Genomic DNA, 13,907 nt, shown 5'->3' with positions numbered 1-13,907 from the left:
TCAGAGTCAATAGTGAGTTATTTAAAAAAATTTATGATGTCATGCTCACTCAAGAATATACACACGTTATGAGTGCATTAAATTTAGTTTAATTATCATAGAAGTCGAGATAGTGAATAAATCAGAAATGATACAATATACTACAAGATGACAAAATTGACTATAATAACTCATAATCAAGAGAAAAATTATATTTATATGTCAAGAGTATATTATTGAATCTAGGAGTGCATCAATTTTTTTTATGACAAAAACTCTTGACAAATCTGAAACTAAAACCAAAGAAAAGTTCAGAGTAAAGAAAACCTAAAACGAAATGAAAAGAAATAAAAAAAATACGCAAACAAAAAAAAAATCAATCCAAAGCACAAATCCCTAAAGAAGTACGAAGATACTCAAATCTTTGTAAATCCAAAGGTTTTGTAAATAGATCACCAAACTGTTTCTCTGTCTCAACATGTTCTAGTGCTATTATTTTGTCTTCAACTAACTCGCGTATAAAATGATGTCGGATATCAATATGTTTTGTATGTGAGTGTTGAACAGGATTTTTCGATATATTAATAGCACTCATGTTGTCACAATAAAGCACCATAATATCTTGTTCAATGCCGTAATCTTTGACCATCTGTTTCATCCATAGTAATTGAGAACAACAACTTCCCGCTGTAATGTACTCGGCCTCCGCAGTAGATAAAGATATTGAGTTTTGTTTCTTATTGTGCCAAGCAACCAGATTGTTCCACATAAACATCTTTATTCATAGTACTATTCAAGAAAGCACTTTTAACATCCATTTGAAATAATTTAAATTTTAAATAACAAGCAATAGCAAGTAGTATACGAATAGACTCTAATCTAGCAACAGGAGCAAATGTCTCATCAAAATCTATACCCTCAACCTGAGTATATCTCTGTGCTACTAGTCTAGCTTTATTTCGAACTATATTGCCATGTTCATCACTTTTATTCTTGTAAATCCATTTTGTTCCAATGACGTTCACATTATTAGGTCTAGGAACTAAATATCAAACATTATTCCTACAAAATTGCTCTAATTCCTCATGCATAACATTAACCCAAGAATCGTCTAACAATGCTTCCTTTATATTTTTAGGTTCAAAAGAAGATGTATAACAAGTAAATGATACCTCACTTTGGATTTGTCGTCTTGTCTTAATTGGTTCATTCACGTCTCCAATCACTTGTGATAGTGGATGATTTGTTTTCACTCTGGCATATGGTTCCGGTACGTTGCAATCATCTTTGTTCCTTTCAACTTTGTCCTCGTCCTGATTCTCAATTTCCAGATCAAACTCCTTTCCTATTTCTTCATCTTATGTATCTGCAAAAACAAAAATCGGAGTAGCTTCAGTTATATCAGTCGTGGATTCATCTATCATAACATTAGCAGATTCCATAACAGTAGAAGTGTGAAGATTAAATACTCTCTTGGCTCTACTATTATTCGAATACCCTAAGAAGATCCTTTCGCTACTTCTAGTGCAAATTTAGTGCAAATTTAGTCAAATTTAGTCAAATATTTAACTAGGGTAGTAGATTTTTCATTCTGCAATTTTAAGCATAGTGATTTAAAAACTTCAAAGGTTTTAGACTTCTCACGTAGAAAGGCAACCCAGGTATATCTGGAGTAATCATTGACCATTAAAAATATATAGTGTTTACCTCCAAGACTTTCCATTTTTGTTGGACCCATCAAGTCTATGTGAACTAATTGTAGCACACAGTCAGTGGTAAATGCATTTACCTTCTTGTGTGAGATCCGAATTTGTTTTCCAATTTGACACGAACCGCACACTCTTTTTGTTTTCCTCTTTTTCCCACGGTTGTGCGAACTGTTTCCTGTAATACATTCAAATCTTGAAGGAATAGTTGCGCATCTTATCTTTAGTTCAAGATCTTAATAAATTGGTATCAGAGCCTATCAAGTGGTATCAGAACTTAACAATTACTATGAAAGCTTAACAAATTGGTATCAGACCTAACAATTTGGTATCAGAGCTTATTAAGTGGTAGCCGAGCTTATCATTTGGTATCAGAGCCTAACAAATTGGTATCAGAGCAAGTGAACCTCAGACCTCTATTAATAGTTGAAACAAGAAAGATGACATCAAGGAGACCTATGGAGAGCACACCAACAAGGGAAGACCTAATCCACGATGACCCTAACCGTGAGGCTGATTCTTTTGGAGTGACCACGATAGGACCGAGTTAACCAACGTCCATGAGTGCGAATATGGATGAACTTAGGGGCATGTTCCATACATTGATGCATAGAGTTGACTCAATTCAAAAGGATCACAATGATTTCAAGGAATATGTCATGAACCGATTTGATTTGTTATCTCCTCGACGGCGATCGGAGTTTCAAGAAGGACCAGCGGTGGGACCTCATCGAATTGACACCCCACAGGTCCAGGTGCGTCATGTGAGTGTCAATGATCCCCTCTTTCCGACGCCTACACATCATTCCCCACCTCCGTTGCAAAACCCAAGACCGACAGTGGTGGAACCCGAGAGGCGTGCGGCACCGGGCGCTTCGTCAATGAGGAGGATTGGCACTATGAGGATGAGGTTGATCCGTATGGAGATGGTGATAGACATGCTCGAGGATTTAGAGAAGGTGATCAATATGCACAAAGGTTTAGACCTGAACCAAGGTTTTTTTATGAACCCGACAATGCAATTTGGGGGAGAACTACACGCTTGGACTTCTTAAAATTCTAAGGCGGTGATCCAACGGATTGTGTGTTTCAAGTTGAACAATATTTTGATTGTCAAGGTATAGCGGAAGATGCAAAAGTCCAGATGGCAAGCTTTCACCTTCAAAAAACAGCATTGTCGCATTGGTATAGATCGATTCTTCGTGGTGGTGGATTTACCGGATGGGCTGATTTTTGTAGGAGGATTACACGTAGATTTGGGACAGCGACATATGAAGATTTTGCTGCAACATTAAGCAAGATGGTTTAGAGGACGACCATATCGGAGTACCAAGCTGAGTTTGAGAGAGTTAATAGTTATTGTGAGCCACCTTAGCCCGAACAGTCATTGATGAGCACATTTATTTCAGGGCTGCGGGAGGAGATATAAGCGGATGCTTGTGCTCTATGTCCTACTACTCTTAAGGAGGCCTTTGAGAATGCCGTGAGAATGGAGCAAAAACATAAGGCTCTAAAGATGACAGCGAAAACTAACTAGGCCAACCGAGATGGGCGGTTTGCACCTAGAACACCGACTGGAAATTCTACAGTTTCAAAAATAGCGGCTGGGAGTATTAGACCACGACCACTTTGAGACCTTCTTCTGATGTTAGAGGAGGCACAAGACCCGTTCGAACTCTCACACTTGCTCAGGTGGAGGAGTGAAGAGTGAAGGGCCTTTGCTTTCAATGTGATGAGCGTTTCACCCCCCGATCATTAGTGTTCTAAACCAATCGGGAGTGTGATGCTTATAGATTGTCTTGAGGAGGATGATGAGCTTGTTGATGATGGAGAGTGTCTTGAGGAGGTCGCTGTGGAGGAAGATATCCAAGCTGAAATATCGATGCATGCATATTCGGGTACTTCCGCACCGAGGACATTATGAGTAGACGAACTCGCTAGAAAGCATTGTGTGCACATCCTCATTGATTCGAGGAGTACACACAACTTTCTAGACGAGAGATTAGTGAGGGGATTGGGTTTGGATGCCGAACCAATCATGGGATTTGACGTTGTTATTTTCGACGGCACGAAGCTTAAAGCGTAGAGCTTGTGTCGCCGGGTCGGTATACGGGTGCAAGGACATGACATTATTGTGGACTTGTATCCATTGGCGCTACGAGGAGCGGACATTGTCCTTGGTGCTCAGTGGTTATGGAGTTTGAGACCCGTTACATTCGATTTCCGGCACATGTGGATGAAATATTAACAAGGAAATAAAGATATGCGACTTGATGGTGTTCGGTATTCGCCGATTCTTGCGATGTAGCCTATGGTGGGGCTGTCTTGTGCGTACAATTTGGCCTATCTGTTTTAGTTAGGACCAGTAGGAGATGAGCCTCAAACGAGTTTAGGTACTACCATTTAATTGTCTAATTTATTAGATAACTTTCCTGGACAATTTGAAGAGCCACGGGAGTTGCCGTGCAAGAGAGTGGCAGACCATCGCATAGAAATTGTACTCGAGGCTGCACCGACGAACGTGAGGCCATATCGGTATCCACATGTGCAAAAAGAAGTTATCTCAAAGATGGTAGCCGATATGTTGGAGCAATGTCTCATTTAACTAAGTCATAGCTCATATTCATCCCTCGTGCTTTTGGTGAGAAAAAATGACGGGATATGGCATTTTTGTGTCGACTATCGGGCACTAAACACTATTATCGTCAAGGACCAATATCCCATTCCGGTTATCAAGGAGTTGCTGGACGAGCTTGCAGGGGAGACTATATTTAGTCGCCCATGTGGATGTGCACAAAACTGCGTTTCAGACTCTAAACGGGTATTACGAGTTTCGGGTGATGCCCTTTGGTCTCACCAATGCTCCAGCTACCTTTTGAGGCCTCATGAATGATATATTTTAGCTTCTATTGCGAAGGTATATCTTGGTATTTTTTGACGATATTTTGGTGTATAGTAGGTCTGAATTGGAGCATTGGAGGGATTTGGAGGACGTGCTGAATTTGTTGAAGCAAAACCAATTGAAGATCAGAAAGTCCAAGTTCCTATGGGGAGTACCACAAGTGGAGTATTTATGCCACATCATTTCAGAGGATGGTGTAACGACGGATTCTCAAAAGGTTGCATGTATGATCGCTTGGCCTATTCCTACTACTACCACTAGATTGAGAGGATTTTTAGGGCCGACCGGATATTATCGCCGATTTATCGTCGGATATGGCAAGTATACGTACTTTTCGGCATTGTCACATTCATTTTCAGCCAAGTCTGTGGCTGAAATTTTTGTTAGAGATGTTGCTCGGTTACATGGCATGCCACGCATGATTGTCTAGGATGTTGATCGTGTATTTATGAGTGACTTTTGGACGGAGTTTTTTAGATTGCAGGGGACTCGACTGAACTTTAGTTTAGCCTACCATTCATAGATGGACGGCCAAACCGAGGTGGTCAATTGAGGCATTGAGTAGTACTTGAGGTGCTTTGTGGGAGAGATGCCGAGATGCACGACTCCGTTTGAGGTCTTATAACATTGCCTACCATAGCAGCATTGAGATGACTCCATTTGAGGTGGTGTATAGATGCACGACTCTGATGTTACGCGCTTATGATCCAGTGGCATCTGCAGATCGAACGGAGATGGACTTAGCCTTGATGGATAGAGGCGCCACATTGAGGAGGTTGCGTGCTGATCTTAAACTTGCTCAAAACCGCATGAAGCAAGTTTATGATCGTAGCCATAGGGAGCAGGAGTTTGACATCGGTAGTTGGGTGTTTGTGAAGGTGCAACCGTATCGACAGGTGACCTTACGTTCGATGCGAAACTAAAAGTTAGCACATCGCTACTTTGGTCCGTTTCGAGTGTTGGAGCATATTGGTTCGGTTGCATATCATTTGGAGCTGCCGGAGGGGTCGAGAGTGCATCCTGTCTTCCATGTTTCATGGCTGAGGGAGCAGATTGGAGATCATGAGATCGTTGGACCAGCTCTACCAGAGCCAATGGAGGAGACAGAGATCGTTGAGCTAGTTCGTGTACTTGCTAGATGCCGACAATGACATAGTACCAGATTAGAGATGGAGATTCTAGTTGAGTGGCTTGGCAAGCCATCCAATAAGGTGACATGGGAGTTGGAGACTGACATTTTGGAGCGTTTTCCTGACTTTTCACCTTGAGGGCAAGGTGGGGGATGCGTGGTGGGCTGTTACATTTAGTTAGGATCTTTTCTTACTACATTAGTTATTTATTTTCATTAAAATAAAATTCATGTAAGTAGTGTTCGAACACAGGTGGGGTTGCATTCGAACGCCCTTCCGAATGCCTGCATCAGGTTCGCAAATACATGGAATGCATATTGTGCGTTTGAACGCGGTCGGGCGAGTTCGAATGCCTACATTGTGTTCGCACATACAGAGAACGTCTTTTGTGCATTCAAATGCGATCGGACGAGTTCGAACGCCTGCATCGCGTTCGCACATACAGAGAACGTCTTTTGTGCGTTCGAATGCGATCGAGCGCGTTCAAACATGATCGACGGGAATCCTCTAGGACTAGGGGTACATATTGGTTTAGAACTTGTTAGCTAGCCTCTATAAATATGTGGATGGCAGCCAACTTCATTATGCTATGAGAATATTAATTTCTTGCCTCCTATCTTCTCTCTACACTCTCTCCCTCCTCCCTCTTCACCATCCTTCTACCTCTAGTGTTGGCAAGGTTTCTCCTAACTTCTAATCTCCCTCAATTATTGAGTCACCCCTCTTCTTTGGGATCTCGACCACTTCATTGCCTTCGTCTATATCCCTAAATCACATCCACAATCCACCTTAATCTCCATACCCATCTATAACCCTAACATCCACTCCACCCGTCACCACCACCGTCACCCACGTTATTCCGTATTTTCGTCCCTATGAAAGTTCGAATCTACGAAGGGTGTAAATAGGAAAGTTGTAGGTACGGAAGTTTCAAATCTAATTGGTTTCATAATTGTTTGACGAAAGGAGAATATCTAAAAAATATTTTCCCACGGTTGCGCAGACTGATTCCTGTAATACATTCAGATCTTGAAGGAATAGTTGTGTAGCTTATCTTTGGTTCCAAATCTTAACAAATTGGTATCAGAGCCTATCAAGTGATATCAAAGCTTAAAAGTTGGTATCAAAGCTTAACAAATTAGTTTTAGAGCCTAACAATTTGTACCAGAGCTTATCAAGTGGTATCAGAGCTTATCATTTGGTATCAGAGCCTAACAAATATGTTTAGAAATTCTCTTGCTTAAGAGTTACAAAATTCTCATCTAAACCTTGGTTAGTGGTGAATCTATCAATTTTTATCACTCAGCTTTTTCTCCTTCTTGAGTGCAGTGAATTACCCTAATAGAATTTATTTGTGGCGTTGCAAATTTATCAAACAAAGGTTGTTAGTCCTTCTCTTTTTATTTCTTCCTTTTTGGAGCCTGTGGAGGCCTATCACAACCCAAGCCCAATATCTAATGGGCTAGTGGGCGGTAACGGGCTAGAATATTCAGGCCCGGCTTGAGTAATTGGTGGGTTAGGCCGTGAACAAATATTTAAACCTAGTTAGCCCAGAAAAACTGGCCCGACCGGCCCAATGATCACATTTACTTGTATGGTCCAAAAAGCTAATATGACAACTTCTGGTTTTGTACGAGCCGCAATGTCACCTAACTGTATGGCTATACCTGCACAAAGATCTAGTCGCCCATTAAAAACTCACGCTTGTGATGTCCCTAGTCATAGGCCTATCTTATCTAGCTTTGAGCTATAGTGATGTGCTCACAAAGTCAGCTTAGCATCTCATCTCGATCCTTTAGCTCCAAGCCACCTCTATACCATCCATCAATGCATCACATTCGATAACAAGTTATTTGGAGAAATTCGGCAATGCAAGAATGAGGGTTGTGGATAGCAATTTTGAGCTTCTCAAAGGTCTCGTGGCCTTATCTCTCCACACGAATCTGTCCTTCTTAGTAGAGTGGTCAGCAGAGCGGCAATCTTCCCTTATCAGTTACAAAGCGTCGGTAGTACCTTGTCAAACTGAGAAAACCCTCCATAATAACTTGCGTTCTTCGGTTTTAACTACTACACCATGGAACGTATCTTCTTAGGTTTAGCGGCCACTATATTAGCTAAAATAATATGCCCCAAATACTCCACTAACTGCTCACCCATAGGCACTTCGACATCTTGACTTTGAGCTCATGCTTCTTCAACAAGTTCAACACCTATAATAAATGCTACAAGTGCTCATCCCAAGATTTGCTATATATAAGGATATCATCAAAAACTACTAGCACATAATTGGCGAAGCAATGGACAACAAACATCATTCATCAAGCCTTGGAACATCGCTGTTGCATTCATTAGACCAAATGGTATAACTTGAAACTCATAGTGACTGTTCTTTTGATGTGATTCAGACCACACTGAGTCGTCTCGAGTATGGATACACCCTATGGGAGTCTATTCTTATATTATTTTAGTTGTTTTCTTCAAAAAGATTAGAATTTTGTATGTTGCGTTCGAACGTGGAAGGGTCGCATTCGAACACCCCTTGCAAATGCCTATAGGTGTTTGCATTGATAGAGAACACAATTTGTGAGTTCGAATGTGCTCGACCTCGTTCGAATTCCCGCATGCGAACGCTTGCATACGTTCACATCGACAGCAAACGCGAATTGCGCGTTCGAACGCGCTCGAGCCATTCGAACGCAGTCGGCGAGAATTCATTGTTTCTAGGGTTATTATTTGTCATTTTGGCTTGTTAGGTTAGCCTCTTAAGATGTGGATGGCAACCTAAAGGATCATTATGAATGAATATTGATTTCTATTCCTTCCCTTCCTATCTACCCTAATCCTTCTTCTTCTTCGTTCAAGCCCTAGCTGTGCGCCATCTTGACGTCGGTGTCCTCTAATCCCCCTCGATTGTCGAGTCCTCCCTCTTCCTTAGGATCTCGACCACTTCTCCCCCCTCATCCTTATCCCTTCAACATCACGAGCCATCCATTCCATCACCATTATCAACCCTCACCGTATCATCACCATTATCCGTCACCTTCACCTTCACCTTCACCCCCACTTTTGCATAATTTAGTCTCAGTTTTAGCTGAATCTATGAAGGGCGTGAATACCAAAAACTTAGATAAGGAAGTTACTGATCGATCACTACTTGTTTCGTAATTTTATGTTTATAGTAGAATATTTTGTGATTATTTTCCTCTGATTGTGTGGATTGCTTTCTTGCATCCAAGCTTGATTAGGTACCGGAACGCGGTTCATATCAAGTGGTATTAGAGCCATCGTTCCTTGGCCACTATGCCAATAACCAGATCTATGGCATCGAGACCCAATGAAGGTATCTCCGTTGAGGGAGAGGCCACAGAGATTATCATATCAGAGGCAAACCCAAACTCACCGATCGAAACTTCTCCAATGACCTCTACGGTCAACTCGGATCTGATCAAGATGTTTGCGGAAATGATGGAGACACAATGAGCCATGCAAGAATCAATGAAAGCTATGACTCAAGTCCTCTTAGGCGCACCAAGGGGTACGGCGATCGAGTTCCCTACTCAAGGCCGGGCTATATCACCAATGGAACCACATTTTCGCCAAGGGACATCGCCTCCACCATTCCGTACTAGGCGGGAGGAAGATCATGAAGACCCCATGGGTGGTCATGCCAGGAGGCCCTTGCTGCCTACACCAGCCGAAAGGCGCAATATATTATCGTTGATTTTTCACCGCGACGTACCATCGCCAATTTTTCACTACGACCGAGCACTGGATCCACCACTCCATGATTACGATGACGAGTGGGTGGATTATGAAGAACCAGCAACCCCTCGACACCATCCTAGGGATGTTGGATTAAATCTAAGGAAAAGAAGGCCCAACAGATATGAAGAAGAAGAACGCGGTGTCGATGATAGGCTCTGATATTAGATTGATAATTTCTCGAATCAAAGATAGGCTACGCAACGATTCTTTCAAGATCTGGATGTATTATAGGAATTAGTCTGCGCAACCGTGGAAAAATATTCGTCAAATATTCTTAGATAGTCAGAAAATTATGAAACTAAGTGTGTTAGATTCATAACTTTCTACTCTACAACTTTAATATTTATAGCCTTCGCAGATTAGAACGAAAATGGAGACAAAAATATAGAATAACGTGGGTGATGGGTGGAGTGGATGTTAGGGTTATGGATGGATGTGGAGATGAAGGTGGACTGTGGATGTGATTAAGGGATATAGATGAAGGGAACAAAGTGGTCGAGATCCCAAAGAAGAGGGTGACTCGATAGTCGAGGGAGATTAGAAGTTAGGAGAAACCTTGCCAACGGTAGAGGTGGATGGATGGTGAAGTGGGTGGAGGGAGATTAGGGTAGATAGATGATAGAGATGCAAGAAATCAATATTCCAATTGCAAAATGAATTTGACTGCCATCGACATATATATAGAGGCTAGCCAACAAGTCCTAAAAATAATAACTAACCCTAATTCTAGAGGATTCTTGCCAATCGCGTTCGAACGCACAATAGACGTTCTTTGTATGTGTGAACACGACGGAGGCGTTCAAAATCACCCGACCGCATTCGAACGCAGTTTACGCGTTCTTTATATTTGGGAACCTAATGTAGGCGTTCGCAAGGGCATTCGAACGCGACCCCACCTGCGTTCAAATGCGATTTACATGAATTTTATTTTAATAAAAATAAATAACTAATGCTGTAAGAAAAGATCCTAACTAAATGTATCAGCCCACCGCGCTTCCCCCACCTTGCCCTCAAGGTGTAAAGTCGGGGAAACACTCCAAAATGTTAGTCTCTAACTCCCATGTCACCTCATCAGAAGGCTTGCTAAGCCACTCAACTAGAATCTCCATCTCCAATCTAGTACTATGTCGTCGTCGATGCCTAGCAAGTACACGAACTGGCTTTACGATCTCTATCTCCTCCAATGGCTCTAGTAAAACTGATCCAATGACCTCATGATTTCCAATCCGCTCCCTCAGTAATGAAACATGGAAGACAGGATGCACTCTCGACCCCTTCGACAGCTCCAAACAATATGCAACCGGACCAATACGCTCTAACACCCGAAATGGACCAAAGTAGCGATGAGCTAACTTTTGGTTACACATTGGACGCAAGGTCACCCGTTGATATGGTTGCACCCTCACAAACACCCAACTGCTGATGTCGAACTCTTGCTTCCTTTGGCTGCGATCATAAACTTGCTTCATACAGTTTTGAGCAAGTTTAAGATGAGCACGCAACCTTCTCAATGTGGCGTCCCTATCCATCAATGCTAATCCACATCCATCCGATATGCCGATGCCATTGGATCATAAGTGCGTAACGTCGGAGCCGTGCGTCCATACACCTCCTGAAATGGAGTCATGCCAATGCTGCTTTGGTAGGCGATGTTGTAAGACCATTTCGCCCACGATAAGAACTCCAACCATCGTCTCAGCATCTCTCCAACAAAGCACCTCAAGTATTGCTCAATGCCTCGATTGACTACCTTGATTTAGCCGTCGTCCTGTGGATGATAGGCCGAACTGAAGTTTAATCGAGTCCCCCGCAATTTGAAAAACTCCGTCCAAAAGTTGCTCATAATTACACGATCATGATCTAAGACAATCGTACGTGACATCCTATATAACCGAGCAATATCTCTAACAAAAATTTCAGCCATCGATTTGGCTAAAAACGGATGTGACAATACCAAAAAGTGCGCATACTTGCTCAATCTGTCAACCACCATAAAGATAATGGAATAACCACGTACCAGCGGAAGACCCTCTATGAAATCCAGAAATGTCTTCCCAAACATAGTCCGGTATAGATCCTAAAAGATACCGCCATCAGATCGATGTGAGATTTTGAAATCTTGTATCCCCGGAAAAGAACTTTCCAACAAATTAAGTTTCAGGCAAATCGGATGTCGGGATTTCAAGATATCATCCGATTAGTAGATGAACATCGGGTAGTCTATCTTAAGATCCATTAATGAAGGCACGAGATCTTAGATGATGGTGGATGGTCGTGGACCAGCGATTAATGGGGTGGCACCGGTGAGTAAGTGGTGGTGGAAGGGTTATAGGTGATGGAAGGATTAGGGCAAGTGATGGATAGATTGGAAGAAGGGGGAGGAGAGAGCCGCACCTAAGGGACTAGGGTGATTGGCCGGTCGAGGGAGGTTAGAAGTGGCATCGCCGGGGAATGAGAGAATGGGAGAGAAGAAGACAAAGGAGGCTAGGTAAAAACTCAATTCATCAATAATAATTCCATGGTTGGCATCCACACCTTTACAGGCTAACAAAAGAATTCAAAAATGGCAATTATTAACCCTAAATAGTATATTTTCGCTGACCGCGTTCGAACGCGCCCGATCGCGTTCGAACGCACATATTTCACACTTCTCTTGATTTGCGAATGCGATGCAGGCATTCGCGCAGTGCATTCAAACGCACATTTCGCACTATCTGGATGTGCTAACCTGATGCAGGCATTCACAAGCGCGTTCAAATGCACTCCAACGCATTCGAACGTGACATACAAAAAACTTATTTTTTTAGAATGAAACAGTAAAATAAGAGACAAAGACATCCCTAAAATGTGTCCATGCTCGAGACGACAACGATGAAGTTCGAATCGTATCAATCCACCATGTCCTCAAGGTTTGAAATTAGGGAAGCGATATTTGAACTCTGACTCAAGCTCCTCCAAGATTTGATCCTCTGCATTGGTTCCCCCACATATCTGAAAATAGAGGAAGGGTTGGTGCTGAAAAGGAGGTGAGCTCACTTGTGTCCGGTTGGCGCGAAAGGGTATCAGCCGCTTGATTCTCCATACCCTTTTTGTAGACTAGTTCATAGTCATACCCAAGGAGTTTTGTGACCCACCGTTGTTGTGCTGGGGTGTGTAGACATTACTCCATGATGTAGGGTAAGCTACGCTGGTTCGTGCGGATAGTAAACCGTTGGCCAATCAAGTAGGGTCGCTATTTTGTGACGGCATGTAGAATTGCCAGCATTTTACGCTGGTAGGTGGATAGCCGTCGCGACCGGTTTGACAATTCCTTGTTCATATATGCCACGGGTCTGCCCTCTTGCATCAAAACTGCTCCAATGCCCTCACCCGAAGCGTCGCATTCCACCACAAAGGGCTTGCTGAAATCCGGTAGTGCTAGAACCAGTGTAGTAGTCATGGTTGTCTTTAATGCTTAGAAGGCCTCCGTCGCCTTGCCCGTCCTTAAAACCCTCCTTTTCTTAAGGAGGTCAGTGGGGCAGCAATCTTGTCGTAGTTGGCAACGAACTGCCTGTAGTACCCCGTCAACCCAAGGAATCCCCTCAATTCCTACTAATTAGTAGGAATCGGCTAGTCCACCATATTCTTGATCTTACTTGGATTGGCTTTCACTCCTCTCGCTAAGATTATATGTCCCACGTACTCCACTCGTGGCTCTCCCCAAAGGCACTTGCTCATCTTGACTTTTAACTGGTTTTGTCGCAAGATATTCAACACCTCACGCATATGCCGCAAGTGCTCGCTTCAATTCCTGCTATACACTAGAATATCATCAAAGAAGGCGAGCACGTACTGACGCAAGACTCAGAAGGTGGCCGGTGCATTGGTGAGCCCAAACGGCATGACTCGGAACTCATAGTGGCCATCGTGAGTTCGAAACGCCATTTTGTGCACATCTTCCGGGTCGACGCGGATTTGATGGTACCCCGCTTTTAAGTCAAGTTTGCTGAAGTAAGCCGACCCTTTGAGTTCATCCAACAACTCCTCGATCACCGGTATTGGATGCTGGTCTTTGACGGTGATCGCATTCAAGGCTTGGTAGTCAACGTAAAATCGCCAACTCCCGTCTTTCTTCCGAACCAGCATCACCGACGATGAGTAGGCACTTTGGTTGAATAATCCTTTGCTCGAGCATTTCCACCACCAATTTGCTGATCTCTTCCTTCTGGACATGCAGGTACCGATATGGCCAAACATTTGCTAGTTCAGCCCCTGGAATGATCTGGATGAGATGGTCGTGCCGACGGGTCGACGGCAGTCCTCGGGGTTCCTCGAAGAGATCCTTGAATTCCTGCAGCAACTCTTGCATGTCAATGGCTATGTCCCTTGGTGGTGGATAATTTGGTTCAGCAATAGCCATTTGCAATAGTAGAGCTCAGTCCCCTG

This window comes from Typha latifolia, chromosome 15 (assembly GCF_019914945.1).
Source record: "Typha latifolia isolate L0001 chromosome 15, TyphaL0001v2, whole genome shotgun sequence".
Taxonomy (NCBI): domain Eukaryota; kingdom Viridiplantae; phylum Streptophyta; class Magnoliopsida; order Poales; family Typhaceae; genus Typha; species Typha latifolia.
This window is presented reverse-complemented; position numbering follows the sequence as displayed.